Below are 15789 nucleotides of genomic sequence, written 5' to 3' on the forward strand. Positions count from 1 at the left end.
GCCATAAATAGGCCGGCCACCTGGTTCACCTGTAAGTGAACCCTAAAGGAAACCGTGGATATCAACCAGCAACACAAGAATTGTTCTCGTAAATGCTGCACAGAATTAGATGGGAATTCTGCAGAGATTTATAAGTCCAGCTAACCAGTATCTTCCACCCTCTACCTAAAGTCCCAGCTAAAACGAACATACTGAAAAAAGACAGAAAAGGTCATTGCATAAAATAACCAGTGAAAACAACAAACTGATAAAAAATGTCATTTTACAAGCGAGCAACTGCAGGAGAATCACAAGCAGGAAAAACAAATGAGCAGATGGAGAAGGTACCAAACAAGCCATCAAGCCAGGAAGGAGAAGAACAGGTGCATCCTTTCCCTAAAACAATAGTTCTCAAACTTTTGTATTGGTAACCCCTTTCACACAGGAAGCCTCTGAGTGCGAACCCCTTTATAAATTAAAAACACTTTTTTATACATTTAACACCATTATAAATGCTGGAGGCAAAGTGGGGTTTGGGGTGGAGACTGACAGCTCGCGACCCCCCCACCATGTAATACCCTGGTGACCCCCGGAGCGGTCCCGACCCCCAGTTTGAGACCCCCTGCCCTAAAATTATTCAGTCACCTCTCTAAAAACAGTTACAGTGAATTAGATACAAAGTCTCTTACTATATGGAACCCACAGCCATAAATACTTCATATTTCTACGGTATTGGTGTTGGCACACATCACACAAAACACATGTCCCTCGATTAAGCCCTGTGATAGGCCAGCAGGGGTAAGGCCCCCAGTCTGGGGATATTAACAATGCGTCTGCTTAGAGTCAGCCAGAGAAGCCCCACAAGTGTATGGGAACGTGGCCAGCACATCTTGGAGATGATTCGGTATAAACCTAAAGTAGCTCCCACCAGAAAGGCTCCTAGGGTAGTTTAAAGCTGCCCAAGCACAGGTGCCCTCACTGGGTTGAATCATCCTCCGGATATTGTCAAAATATCAACAGGATAATAGAATGTGAAGTAGAGAAAAGAAAATGAATATTACTATAGTAACGTAAGCGTTCTAATGTTTAGTTTGGGGAAATCTCCCACCAGTCTCATCCTAAAGCATATGTGGATTCTCAATGTCTAAAGTCAAATATGGTTCTGAGCTGTGCTCAAACAACAGTGCTTGCTCAACAAGCAGAAAATCTGCTTCCACTCACTACACCATATCTCTTCGAAAATGTGCGTAGTGCCATTGCCAGATAATATAGACACTCTGCTCAAGAAGAGTAAATTTAGCACCATCTTCATTTTTCTTTCCCTCCTTCTCACTCTTCACCACAAGAAGTGTTATCTTGAAAATACCTTTTTTCTAAATGGATTTTCCCCCCTTGTATACTCTTTTTAAGGAAAACCTCTTGTGACTGGTTAGATGTTGGAATAGGCAAATCCTCTGCAAGATTCCCCATTCTTTTATAGACTCATAGACTTTAAGGTCAGAAGGGACCATTATGATCATCTAGTATGACCCCCTGCACAATGCAGGCCACAGAATCTCACCCACCCACTCCTGGAACAAACCCCTAACCTATGTCTGAGTTACTGAAGTCCTCAAATCGTGGTTTAAAGACCTCAAGGTGCAGAGAATCCTCCAGCAAGTGACCCATGCCCCACACTGCAGAGGAAGGCGAAAACCTCCAGGGCCTCTGCTAATCTGCCCTGGAGGAAAATTCCTTCCCAACCCCAAATATGGCGATCAGTTAAACCCTGAGCATGTGAGCAAGACTCACCATCCAGCACCCAGGAAAGAATTCTCTGTAGTAACTCAGATCCCACCCCATCTAACATCCCATCACAGACCATTGGGCATATTTACCTGCTAATAATCAAAGATCAATTAATTGCCAAAATTAGGCTATCCCATCATACCATCCCCTCCATAAACTTATCAAACTTAGTCTTGAAGCCAGATATGTCCCTTGCCCCCACTACTCCCCTTGGAAGGCTGTTCCAGAACTTTACTCCACTAAGGGTTAGAAACCTTTGTCTAATTTCAAGTCTAAACTTCCTAGTGTCCAGTTTATATCCATTTATTCTTGTGTCCACACTGGTACTAAGCTTAAATAATTCCTCTCCCTCCCTGATATTTATCCCTCTGATACATTTATAAAGAGCAATCATATCTCCCCTCAGCCTTCTTTTGGTTAGGCTAAACAAGCCAAGCTCTTTCAGTCTCCTTTCATAAGACAGGTTTTCCATTCCTCGGATCATCCTAGTAGCCCTTCTCTGTACCTGTTCCAGTTTGAATTCATCCTTCTTAAACATGGGAGACCAGAACTGCACACAATATTCCAGATGAGGTCTCACCAGTGCCTTGTATAATGGTACTAACACATCCTTATCTTTACTGGAAATACCTCGCCTGATGCATCCCAAGACTGCATTAGCTTTTTTAACGGACATATCACATTGGCGGCTCATAGTCATCCTGTGATCAAGCAATACGCCGAGATCCTTCTCCTCCTCTGTTACTTCCAACTGATGTGTCCTCAATTTATAATCAAAATTCTTGTTATTAATCCCTAAATGCATTACCTTGCACTTCTCACTATTAATTTTCATCCTATTACTATTACTCCAGTTTACAAGGTCATCCAGATCTTTCTGTATGATATCCCGATCCTTCTCTGTGTTAGCAATACCTCCCAGCTTTGTGACATCCGCAAACTTTATTAGCACTTTCCCACTTTTTATACCAAGGTCAGTAATAAAAAGATTAAATAAGATTGGTCCCAAACCGATCCCTGAGGAACTCCACTAGTAACCTCCTTCCAGCCTGATAGTTCACCTTTCAATATGACCCGTTGTAGTCTCCCCTTTAACCAGTTCCTTATCCACCTTTCAATTTTCATATTGATCCCCATCTTTTCCAATTTAACTAACAATTCCCCATGTGGAACCGTATCAAATGCCTTACTGAAATCAAGGTGAATTAGATCCACTGCATTTCCTTTGTCTAAAAAATCTGTTACCTTCTCAAAGAAGGAGATCAGGTTGGTTTGGTACGATCTACCTTTTGTAAAACCATGTTGTACTTTGTCCCAATTACCATTGACCTCAATGTCCTTAACTACTTTTTTCTTCAAAATTTTTTCCAAGACCTTGCATACTAACAGGCCTGTAGTTACTCGGATCATGTTTTTTTCCTTTCTTAAAGATAGGAACTATGTTAGCAATTCTCCAGTCATATGGTACAACCCCTGAGTTTACTGATTCATTAAAAAAATCTTGCTAATGGTCTTACATTTTCATGTGCCACTTCCTTTAATATTCTTGGATGAAGATTATCTGGGCCCCCTGATTTCGTCCCATTAAGCCGTTCAAGTTTGGCTTCTACCTCGGATGTGGTAATATCTACCTCCATATCCTCATTCCCATTTGTCATCCTACCATTATCCCTAAGCTCCTCATTAGCCTCATTAAAGAATGAGGCAAAGTATTTGTTTAGATATTGGACCATGCCTAGATTATCCTTAACCTCCACTCCATCCTCAGTGTTTAGCGGTCCCACTTCTTCTTTCTTTGTTTTCTTCTTATTTATATGACTATGGAATCTTTTACTATTGGTTTAAATTCCTTTTGCAAAGTCCAACTCTACATGGCTTTTGGCCTCTCTCACTTTATCCCTACATGTTCTGACCTCAATAAGGTAGCTTTCCTTGCTAATCCCTCCCATCTTCCACTCCTTGTAGGCTTTCTGCTTTTTCTTAATCACCTCTCTGAGATGCTTGCTCATCCAACTTGGTCTACAACTCCTGCTTATGAATTTTTTCTCCTTTCTTGGGATGCAGGCTTCTGATAGTTTCTGCAACTTGGACTTGACTCGGCTGTCAATGCATTAAAAAGTCTACCCTGGAGTATGTTCCAGGGCCACTGTGAGGCTAATTTATGAGATTCTGACCATTGTGAACTAGTGATTAGGATGGAAGGTCAAACCTTACATTTTCTTGTCAACCCTGTCAGACTTAGAACCCATATCTCCCAGACATAAAAAGCCCTAATCTAGAGTCCACAACTGCATCTCAGTTATAATTTGCTCAGTAGACTTTGGAAAATTACAATGGCCTAAACTGAATTTTGCCACAAATGGTCTTAATCTGTAGATGGCATTTTTAGTTAAAAACCAGGGTGGCAGAACAAAATACACACTGCTAAAGCAGACACTTGAACATATACCTGATTCAAAATTTCTACTCACAAAGCAGGAGAATGGTGATGGGATAGCAATCAAACCTCCTGCAAAATATTTAAACTAAATCCTCTGCATACAGTTAGCATGTTTGGACTGTCATCATCATCATATTAACTACTTATGTAGCGCTTTACATCTTCAAAGGGCTTTGCAAACAACAACATTAGAAGAGCATTAACTCTTCAGATGTCAATTCTAATCTCCTGAAAGGGTTGTAGAAAATCAAGCTAATTAGGCAACAGGTTTAACTGCCACAGAAGCTTTTTAACTCCAGATTTCCACAAGGCATATTTAGTTCACAAATCCCTTTGCCTGTGTCTTTTACTTCATTCATTAGAGCAAACTCAGCCTCTTGCTGCCTGTGGATGGTATGGGATAGGTAAAGCTACTGTAGTCAAAGCTGATACTATAGAAATGTTTAATTAGGCTGCAATATTCCTCTACTTCATTGTATTCGCCTTCTTTACAGGTGACATTAAAGCAACATTTCAGTCATCTTACTGCAACAATTTAAACAAAAAATATATTTTAATCTGAGAAATACATATCTATTGCTTAAGAAGCATTTTAGAGAGCAAGGATTTCTAAATGAGTGCTGCTTCATATACTGGTGAATATTAGCATATCTAATTCATTACAATTGCAGAATCATTTTGGTTGTAAGGAAGTTGAGTGAATAATCTAGTTCCACTGTTCACAGACTCTCTGGAGCACAGGTCTCTCTCCCAGCGGTCTGAAAGAATTAAACATCTTGTAGAACAAGCCAGTGAATGTTTGGGAAATTGGGAGAGGAGAGTGAAAAGAGAATTCCAGAGAATGAAAGAACTCGAGAACCAGAGATCTGGTTCATGTTTTGCAATGCAGCAGGAACAATTTCATTATTCTAAAGTCATTCTTAACATACAGGTGACTAGTCTATCCTACAATAACTACAGTTATGGCAATTCTACAATATCCCGTCACCTTGTTCCATTGCTTAACTAGTCTCAACGTTTTCTTCTGACATCTGACTTATACTTTCTCTGTTGCACCTTAAGCCCATTATTTGTTTTGTCTTTGTTGCCTAGAAGAACTAACTGTTCCCAGTCATTGTTATATCATTCCTTTATGGGTCTGTAGACATTTATGTTTGTACTGGGACCAGTACTAGTCAACATATTCATAAATGATCTGGAAAAAGGGGTAAACAGAGAGGTGCCAAAATTTGCAGATGATACAAAACTACTCAAGATAGTTAAGTCCAAAACAGACTGCAAAGAGCTACAAAGGGATCTCACAAAACTGGGTGGCTGGGCAACAAAATGGCAGATGAAATTCAGTGTTGATAAATGCAAAGTAATGCACATTGGAAAACATAATTCCAACTATACATATACAATGATGAGGTCTAAATTAGCTGTTACCATTCAAGAAAGAGATCTTGAAGTAAATGTGGATAGGTCTCTGAAAACATCCACTCAATGTGCTGCGGCAGTCAAAAAAGTGAACAGAATGTTGGGAATCATTAAAAAAGGGCTAGATAATACGATAGAAAATATCATAGTGTCACTATATAAATCCATGGTACGTCCACATCTTGAATACTGCATGCAGATGTGGTCCCCGTCTCAAAAAAGATATATTGGAATTGGAAAAGGTTCAGAAAAGGGCAACAAAAGTGATCAGGGGTATGGAAGAGCTTCCATAGGAGGAAAGATTAATAAAATTGGGACTTTCCAGCTTAGAAAAGAGATGACTAAGAGGGGATATGATAGAGATCTATAATATCATGACTGGTGTAGAGAAAGTAAATAAGGAAGTGTTATTTACTCCTTCTCATAACACAAGAACTAGGGGGCACCAAAGGAAATTAATAGGCAGCAGGTTTAAAACAAACAAAAGGAAGTATTTCTTCACACAACACACAGTCAACCCGTGGAACTCTTTGCCAGAGGCTTTTGTGAAGATTAAGACTATAACAGGGTTCAAAAAAGAACTAGATATGTTGATGGCATATAGCTCCATCAATGGGTATTAGCTAGGATGGGCAGGGATGGTGTTCCTAGCCTCTGTTTGCCAGAAGTTGGGAATGGGCGACAGGAGATGGATCACTTGATTACCTGTTCTGTTCACTCCTTGTGGGGCACCTGACATTGGCCACTGTTGGAAGACAGGATACTGGGCTAGATGGATCTTTGGTCTGACCCAGTATAACTGTTCTTATGTTCTGTTCTGCTGTCTTTGCTCCACCCTGGTCATGCCAAGTTTTCTTTATTTTTCCTTGTGGGTCTTATTTTTCAAACCTTTTATCACTCACTCCAGGGAAACAACTGGATTTATGAGGATCATAAAATAATGGCAGAGAGGGGAAAAAATGAGTCCTCAAAAGCTAAATGAAATACAAGTCAGGAGCCTTCAGCTGAAAATTCTCTTTATCAGATCTTAGCTTTATTTGAAATGGGAGTTAAGCTGCTTAGAAATTCTCTACCCTTGCTGAGCAGACATTTGGCAATTTCAAACATGGAAAATGAAACTCCTCTCAGACCAGAGTTTTCATTGTCCCTGGATTTCAATTCAAATTAGTTCTCAAAATTCAGCACAGGACATCTTGTCTATGTAAAAAGTGTTATCGCAGACAAGCCTTGAAAGAAATGTTGTAAGGAAGTTATTGTATATTAGCCCTGTTTTTTCTTTCTTTCTTTTTTTTTCTTTTTTCTTTTTTTAATTTAAAGCACTAGGTTAACGTATTTAATCACATCCTGGAAAAAGCAGAAAATCACTCCATCTGCAAGGAGTTCTTCAAATCTCACTTGAATGAAACTAATCAGCTGTATGAGTAACCTGTATATGTAATTTGCAACTACCGAAACCTTTAAAAAAAAGATTTAGAAATAAGAAAAACCTGCCTCCCAGACTGCTGACACAACTTAAAACAACAATATTTCAAAACAAAATAAAATAGACAGTGTTAAATGCCTCATTGAGAAAAGCTGCAATATCCTTCATCCTTCATAGATGGAGAAGTTAGAAAAGATGGTTTCAAAATGGCCAATGTGCCATGCCTGGGGGAAGAAAGCCTTTGTTAGATCAACCCCATAACAAAAAAAAAAAAAGGTTCAATTCCCCTCTAGACAGGAGTGCTGGAACAAGCTGTATGGCAGGGGTGCTGGGAGCCACTGAACCAAACTGTAACCCTTGAATATGATGGAAATCACTTCAAGCCAGAGGGGGCAGCAGCACTTCCAGCACCCCTAGCTCCAGCAACTATGCCTCTAGAGTTGAAAAAAGCATAGCGGAGACTTGTCTACTAGCAGATTAAGGGCATGGCTACACTTGCAGATGTAGAGTGCCAGGAGTTAAACCAGCCCTCAGAGACCGCAGCAGGGAAAACGCTGCAGTGTGTTTACACTGTCAGCTGCAAGCACAGTGGCATGGCCACAGTAGCAGCTCTTGCAACGCCACGGAGAGCAGTGCATTGTGGTAGCTATCCCAGTGTGCAAGTGGCTGCAGCATGCTTTTCAAATGGGGGGTAGGGGTGGAGTGTGACAGGGTGTGTGTTGTGTGTATGTGGGAGGAGAGACTGTGTTTTGGGGGGCAAAGAGCGTGTCAGCATGCTGTCTTGTAAGTTCAGACAGCAGCAGAGGGAAGAGGGAAACCCTGACCCAGCCCCCACTCTCCTCTCCCCTGTCTCACACACACGCACAAACGCCTCCCTCAGCAACAGCAGCATTCCACAGTAATGGTTTGCTTAGTGTCCCAGAGCAGATAAGCATGTGGGTTGTCAGAAACGAAGCTTTGAAAGGGGATATCCACATGCCTGCAGCTGAGTTCAAAACAATGAGAAGAGTGGTCACTTGACTTCAAGGGATTATGGGATGTTTCTGGAGGCCAATCACAGCGCAATAATGTAATACATCATCCACACTGACATCCAGGTGTTTTAGCCAGGGCACAGGAAACTGTATGCTTCTTGTGGAGGTGGATTACCAGGAGCACTCCAGCAGCAGAGTCCAGGCGCTCTACATGCCTTGCCAGTGTGGATGTGTCAGGAGTTAAGGCGCCCAGGGTTGATTTAATGCGCTCTACCTTGCAAGTGTAGCCAAGGCCTAAAGCCACTATTTTGCCAGAGAATTCAAGTTCCTATTAACACAGCATTACGGCATCTTCAGTGGATTTAATCAAAAAGTTAACCCAACATACTACTATTTTTTTCTCATGCCTGGAAGATATGAGAGAAGCTTTTTTTAAACTAAACCTGGCTATAGCCCAGGTTTCTAAGGGTACCGCTACACTGCGCACTCCTTACAGCAACATGCAGAGTACACACACTGCCACACCCCTCGCACGGGTATAAATAGCAGTGGAGGTGGTGAGACACTGCTTAGGCGAGTAAAGACATGGCTGAACCCTTAGGGTATATAGTCCACATGGCTCTCTACACACCCAGCCATTGCCTCCCCTGACTACACTACTATTTTTAGCAGTGGAGTATCCCGCTGCCTCCCCCTGCCAGAGCCTTTCACTGACACGTGTAGCTACACATAGCCTTGGATGCCCACAAGTTCAGACGGAAAGCTTTTATCTGCAGTCCAAGTGAGAGTATCATTCAAAATCACTCTTGCCCTTTTTCCCAACACGTATTCAAAATAAGTAGTGCTGTTATCTGAGCCGATACCCGATTTCCATGATCTCTCAGAAATATTAACCCAGCTATCCAATTTGGAACATAAAATAGTCCAGCTGAACATTTGTCTTTGTAACCTAGTGCATAAAATCCTGACACCATCTAGTGGCTGGCTCCAGTGACTATGCGGCACCCCATCTTCCCATAGGTAACAGACCTCTACTTTAGAAGAGCTGTGTATTTGGGGCCGAAGGTTCAAATCCCTGCTGACACTTCTGGTGTCCATAGTATAAGTGGCCACAATTCATTTACACTTGGAGAAAGATTTGGTCAAAATGCTTGAATTTCCAAATGGATCCATAAGTATGTACCCAAATATGCACCACAACAGCAGTTTGTTATTGATTTCAATAGGAGCTGCAAGTGCTCAGCTACCTTGAGAATCGAGTCACTTTTATTTAGATGCTTGAGTGTGGATTTAAGTGCTTTATTTTAGGCACTCACATATGAAAATGTTACACCTTATTTTCTCCTTATATACCTTCTTCTACGTCTGCATACAGGTCTCATATCGGAGCAATTATCCTCCCACAGGAGCATGAATGCTTCCCCCCTTTCACAGAGCCCAGCTAGTATGGCTCCTGCTTTGCCATCTAGAGTCACTGTGGAGTTAAATGGTGCTTAACCTACTCCCCTTGTACCACCACACCTCCATAACCTTCTCAATTCCTGATGCCTTGAGCAGCAGGAGACAGAGTGTGCCTTTCAGAACCGAGTTGCCACATGGCGCCTCATCTCATTTACCTCAATACCACTGAGATGACCTCCTTTCTGCTTCTTCTTGTCTATCAGACACATTACAAACATATATCATCAAAAGGGAGAGGGACAGGCTAGCAGTTGCAAGCAGCCTTTTTCCAGCAGTAGAACAATGGTGTATTCTATAATTAAGGAGGAAAGCTTTCAAGCTCCATAATAAGATAAACAAGCAAGACAATATTAAGCTCTGGCTAGCTACCCGTTGATGATTGCTATTGTGGACATGCTCCACTCATTTATTTCAGACTAATTTCATTGGCAATGCTGGTGTGCAGGCGGGTGTAGGTAGTGTTATCTTTCAGATAAGAGGAGCTCCTCATGCAATGCACCCCAGCAACCCTTGTTAATTATAACCTGACATTTCTGCTACTTAAAACAACAACCACCACCACCACTTCTCAGGATGCTGCATCACTGGTCAGAAAGATCAAGTAGAGGCAGAGGGTTATTAAACATATGTAGATGGTGACCACAATTAGAGGCACTGACTTTCTAATGTGTCAGGGGGTGCTCGACCCCCTGGTTCTGCCCCAGGCCCTGTCCCCACTCCACCCCTTCTCCCAAGCCTCTGCCCCAACCCCTTCCCATCTCCACCTCTTCTGCCTCCTCCCCTGAGCATGCCCCACCCTAGCTCCCCCCGCCCCCGTGCCTCCTGCATGGTGCAGAACAGCTGATACGCAGAAGGCAGGAGAGAGAGGGAGGTGTTGATTGGCGGGGCTGCCGGTGGGTGGGAGGCGCTGGGGGGATGGGGAGGAGCTGATGAGGGGGACTGCCGGTGGGTGCTCTAGCCCCAGAACACCCACGGAATCAGTGCCTATGACCACAATATACTCTTCCCAGCAAATGAGAACTATGCTCATACAAGGTGTGCAATATTAATTAAATGAATTTAAAAATTAATTAAATGCAAAAAATCAGTAGTTCAGTTATGAAAACATATATTTCCCAGTGTTTTTTTCTTCTCTCCCTCCAACAGTTTAAATCATTCCCTCACCCCCAACACACACCCCTTCATCTATAAAGCTGCATACACTTGGAGATTTCGTATTACTAAAAATCCATATTGTGCACTCTCAGACAAACACTGCAAGAGACTAATCAGTATTCCGACAACCCCCCTGCCACTCTGCAATGCAACTAATCTCAGGACTCATAGAAAGGAGCATTTCCTTTAAATTGATCTTGTTCATCACTTGAGAGTGAGGGCCTGTAGTTGATGCACAGAACTGGAGCTTAGGAGAGCTGGGTTCTATGCCTGGCTCACTCTCAGATTTCCTGGGTGACCTTGCACTCATCACAGGCTCTGAGTGCATCCATTTCCCCAACAGCACAATAGGGGTTTTCCCTCCCTGCTTCACTGGAATCTTGCAAGGCATAGTTCACCATTTGTAGAGTGCTTTGAGGTGCTCGGCTAGAAATATGCAGTACTTCTATAGATATTATTTGTAATGACAAATTCATTTACTGATGTGTTAAAACAATTGTGCCTTGATTTTCAGAAGTGTTGGGGACCCTCAGCTCCCATCAACTTCAAGTGGTGTTGGAGAGCTCAGCAAATCTGAAAAGCAGGCTCCAAATGAGCGGTTGGCCCGAGCAAGAAGATGAGAAAAATCAACGACATCCTTAAGCTTGGCTCCTCACCAGTAAAGAGAGTTGACTAAAAAAGGTCACTTCTATTTGTAAATGGACTGCTCAATAAGGCCACTCTCAAAGAACTGTAGCACATGGTGGCTAATGTCTCTTAAGTGTCTATTAAATACTTAATTCTCAAGGTGTTATATTTACGGTAATAAACCTCAAGATTAGACTAAAGGGAGGGAAAGAGAACACTTGCCATAGTAATGGAAGCCTCCATAGCTAGATATGCATATGCCAGCTTCAAAATATTGTGCCATTCCATGACGTGCAGTACAATTGTCCTTTTTTGTGCCCTTAAACAGTGCTGCTGCTGAGGGCCATTGCAAATCTTAAACTGTTCCTTCTCTGTTCATGACGTTTACAAGAGCTATGTTACACAAATAAACCTAATCTCTTTGTTTTGCCTGCCAAGCAACACTAACTGTACTGGCTTCAAGAGGACAAGGAAGAACAAAAACAGCTTAGCTTACAGAGTTAATGGTCTGAGATGGGCCTGGAATTAACTAATGTGGAAAGCAGCAGTATAAAACCACAAATAGCCAGCTCACTTTGAGACAACACAAAAGACCACCTGCTTGACACAAACATTTCCAGAACAAATAGCTATAAAGAGGACACACTAATTCTTAACTAGCTCCTGAATTGAGAGCAACAGCCCAATGTACCCATACATTTATATGATGATTTGCTCCATTTTATATTATATACCATACACAATGCACACACTACAGGAGTATATGGGTTATGATAGTCTTTGTTATAGTGATATGCCTGTCACTGAAGAAAACTTATGTTCTTTTCAAATATCCTATTAACCACTTGATTGTGTATGTTCTGATCCCAGTTTTGCATGAGTCACTGCAGAAACATTCTATTAGTGTGCATACCACTGAGGGTGCCGTGTGTGAGGACGACGACTCAGGTATTTTTGACTCAGACTTCCCTATTATAACAAAAAATGTGTTTTCTTTCTCTCACTCACCCTCTTTTACTGATGACTTTGTAGAACAACATCCTCAGGCTGGCATCAGGGTGAGGCAATGCTGAATGAAAAATTTGTTGACCACTCATTTCCTTCCTGGGCATGCCCTCTCCCCATTCTGAGACATCTGGACCAAGCCTCTCCCAGAAAATACTGGAAGAAGCTTGGATATATCTGTAGAATTCTGGGACTTGGACATGCCCCTTCCAGATGAGTACTTCCCAAAGCCATGTTGAAACACTAAATATTTATTAGTGGATTAAAAATTAGTAGATAGTTACACCTTATTCAGCTCTATTAACCACAGACCTAGACCCAGAAGATGCCATTGCAGAAGAACTCAGTTGGGCAGACCAGAGCAAGAGGTCATTCCCAGAAAGGGAAACATATCAGGTAACAATTTTCCATCTAGAACATGAAATCTCTCACAGATCAAGATATCTCGGATGTAGTGAGAAATAAGGAAAACTTAGTAGGAAAGGAGAGAGATTTTGGACAGAAGAGTGTTCCCCATTCCCATAAAACAACAGTATTAATCTATGCACTTGAACAGAAGGCTAGGAGCTGCAGGTAAAGTTGGGCTGATGATACTTGGTTCCATGACACCTTAGACATCAGTGTTTGGATCTTCTCAAAATTTCTCTGGCTCTCTCTTGGTCTACCTGAACTCCTGGGTGGAGAATCCTCTGACAGCTCTTCTTTAGGTTTATAACAAACCCATGTACCTGGGAGCAGGTCCTTTGGGTCACGTCCTTTGAGTTTTACAGGGACGAAGTTCTAATGAGCAAATCATCTAAGGACAGATATAGGTGAATCCCCAGACTCCCCAAACAAACTATCGTCACTACGTACTGTGATGGGGCAAGGCCAGATGGCTACAGTAAAGTACTGAGGAACAGGTATGTTAGCCCCAGGTTAAACAAATCCCTAGGACTGTGGTAACCAAATGGCAGTTGCTCCAGGTTAATCAAGGCACCTGGGGCCAATTAAGATCTTTCTAGCAGGCAGTGGAGATAGCTACATTGATTAGAACACCTGCAGCCAATCAAGGCAGGCTAATCAGGGCACCTGGGTTTAAAAAGGAGCTCACTCCAGTCAGGTGGGGAGGAGCCAGAGGAGAGGAAGCGCGTGTGAGGAGCTGGGAGCAAGAGGCACAAGGAGCTGAGACTGAGAGGGTGTGCTACTGGAGGATTGAGGAATTATCATACAATCAAGCATTATCAGACACCAGGAGGAAGGTCCTGTGGTGAGGATAAAGAAGGTGTTTGGAGGAGGCCATGGAGAAGTAGCCCAGGGAGTTGTAGTTGTCATGCAGCTGTTACAGGAGGCACTATAGACAGCTGCAATCCACAGGGCCCTGGGCTGGAACCCGGAGTAGAGGGCGGGCCTGGGTTCCCCCCAAACCTCGCAACTCCTGATCAGACACAGGAGGAGTTGATCCAGACTGTGGGTTCCACCAGAGGGGAAGATCACTGAGGTGAGCAAATCCGCCAATAAGCGCAGGACCCACCAAGGTAGAGGAGGAATTTTGTCACAGTACCCATGTGAGCACTCGAAGGGCAGAGAACAAGCCAAAGTGTAAATGTTTTATAATGATAGTGGTTATTTCCATAGGCAAACTGAAGAAACTACTAATGACAGGACTTGTTTGGAACATGTTCTTTTACTGCCTAGCAAATAGTTGTGAGCCCTTTGGCAATGTGTGTATCCATTCCCCTCTAGTAGCACCAGATCCCATTAATGTTAGAAGGTCTCCTGGAGAGATTACAGTGATAGGGGAGGGTAGAGGGCACTGATCTGTTCACCCTGTTGATGTTTAAACCTGAAGCTGCCTCCCATATCCATCTGTCAGAAGTCAGTTAGAACCAGGTGTCTGGGGAAGTGGGATATCCTGCTCCCAGGTTTATTTCTACAGTCAAGTATCAGAGGGGTAGCCGTGTTAGTCTGGTTCTGTAGAAGCAGCAAAGAATCCTGTGGCACCTTATAGACTAACAGACGTTTTGCAGCATGAGCTTTTTGTGGGTGAATACCCACTTCTTCGGATGCAAGCAGTGGAAATTTCCAGGGGCACACCTGGAAATTCACCCATGAAAGCTCATGCTGCAAAACGTCTGTTAGTCTATAAGGTGCCACAGGATTCTTTGCTGCTATTTCTACAGTGAATCAGGCTCACTTGCAATCATATTGACTGTTCAGACTGAAGGTGGGATTAGATCTGTTCTCTGATGTGGGTTTCCCTCTGCTGCCTCTCTGATTTAGGATTATCATAGTATGAAGCCAAGAGTTCCCTTGTTTGGGGAAGGATCTAGAGATTACTGAAGTAAATAAAAACTTTGCTTCCATTGTATGTCACCCTGTTGTTTTGAGGGGTTTTTTTATTCCTTTTGCAGGGTGCGTGGTCAATCCCAACTAAGAACTGGTCTCTTTTCATGCCCCTTATGCGTTACAGCCTGTGACAGGAAGAATCTTGTTCCCAAACACTCCTCATCATCACTTCTATAACTGGAGAGGTAGTGTAGGGGCACACCACTAAGAAATCCCAGATCTTACAATTAGGAAGAGGGGTAGTGTGACAGGAAGACTGATTGCTTTTCCAGAGACAATTACCCACTTAAGAACTGGGAGTGGTACCCAGAGCTTTTCCCTTAAGAGGTGGATTGAAATGGGAATTACACCCGAAGAGAGGATGGAAGGTCTTGTGGTTCAGGTTCTGCACTGGAAGCAGGACATCTGGGTACTATTCCCAGCATTACTAGTGACTTCCTGTGTGACCTTGAGCAAGTCTATCTCTTCAGGACTCAGTTATAACTCTGTAAAATGAGGCAAATAATACCTTCTCCCATTCTTGATCTGTCTTCTCTATTTAGATTGTAAATTCTTCAGGGCAGGGACAAAACGGTTGCCTCGTAACTGCTGTTCTTCAAGATGTCCATTCCATTCTAGCTGTTTGCACGAGTTTTTTGCCTCAGTGGTATCAGTAGGGCCAGCTCTGGAGCCCCGCACTCATGCGCCAGTATATGAGGTGTCATCAGCCCTACGCCCTCTCAATTCCTCCTTGCTTGAATGTCCCAGTTTTTGGGGTCACTGGCTGAAAGTTTTTGCAAATCCTGCACCATTCTTTCACGTGCGACTCCCCCAAACACTTTAGGCAGCTGCTACGGGGGTCTTTAACAGGCACAGGCTTGTTGCAGATTGAGCATAGCTTGAAGCCCAGGGACCAGGGCATGCCCTGACCCTGGGACAAGGGTACTACTATAATATAAATAATATTTTTCATCAACTTTCATAAGGTACCTGCTATTATGAGAGCAGTCCCATGTGTCTGTGTGAGAGACAGGATTTCTTTGTTGTCAGGATGCCCTTTATAACTCATGCTCCTGGGCATAATTTGACCTATCAGGTGAGTGTCTGGTCTTGGGACTGGGTTTAGGCGAGCCACTTCTGTCAAAGATCTTTGTTATCTGTCTTTCAGAGCCAGCTGAGAGTCTACGTTAGAATTTTTCTGTGCTTCACGT

At 42.8% G+C, this 15789-nt stretch overlaps 1 protein-coding gene across 8 annotated transcripts in view; it reads right to left on the minus strand.

Annotated features, from left to right (window-relative positions):
- ELMO1 (engulfment and cell motility 1) overlaps nucleotides 1-15789 on the minus strand; it is a 448062-nt gene that overhangs the window by 157274 nt on the left and 274999 nt on the right. The gene's annotated exons all lie outside the window — the stretch shown is intronic.

The sequence above is a fragment of the Mauremys reevesii genome, linkage group 2 (assembly GCF_016161935.1).
Source record: "Mauremys reevesii isolate NIE-2019 linkage group 2, ASM1616193v1, whole genome shotgun sequence".
Classification (NCBI taxonomy): Eukaryota; Metazoa; Chordata; order Testudines; family Geoemydidae; genus Mauremys; species Mauremys reevesii.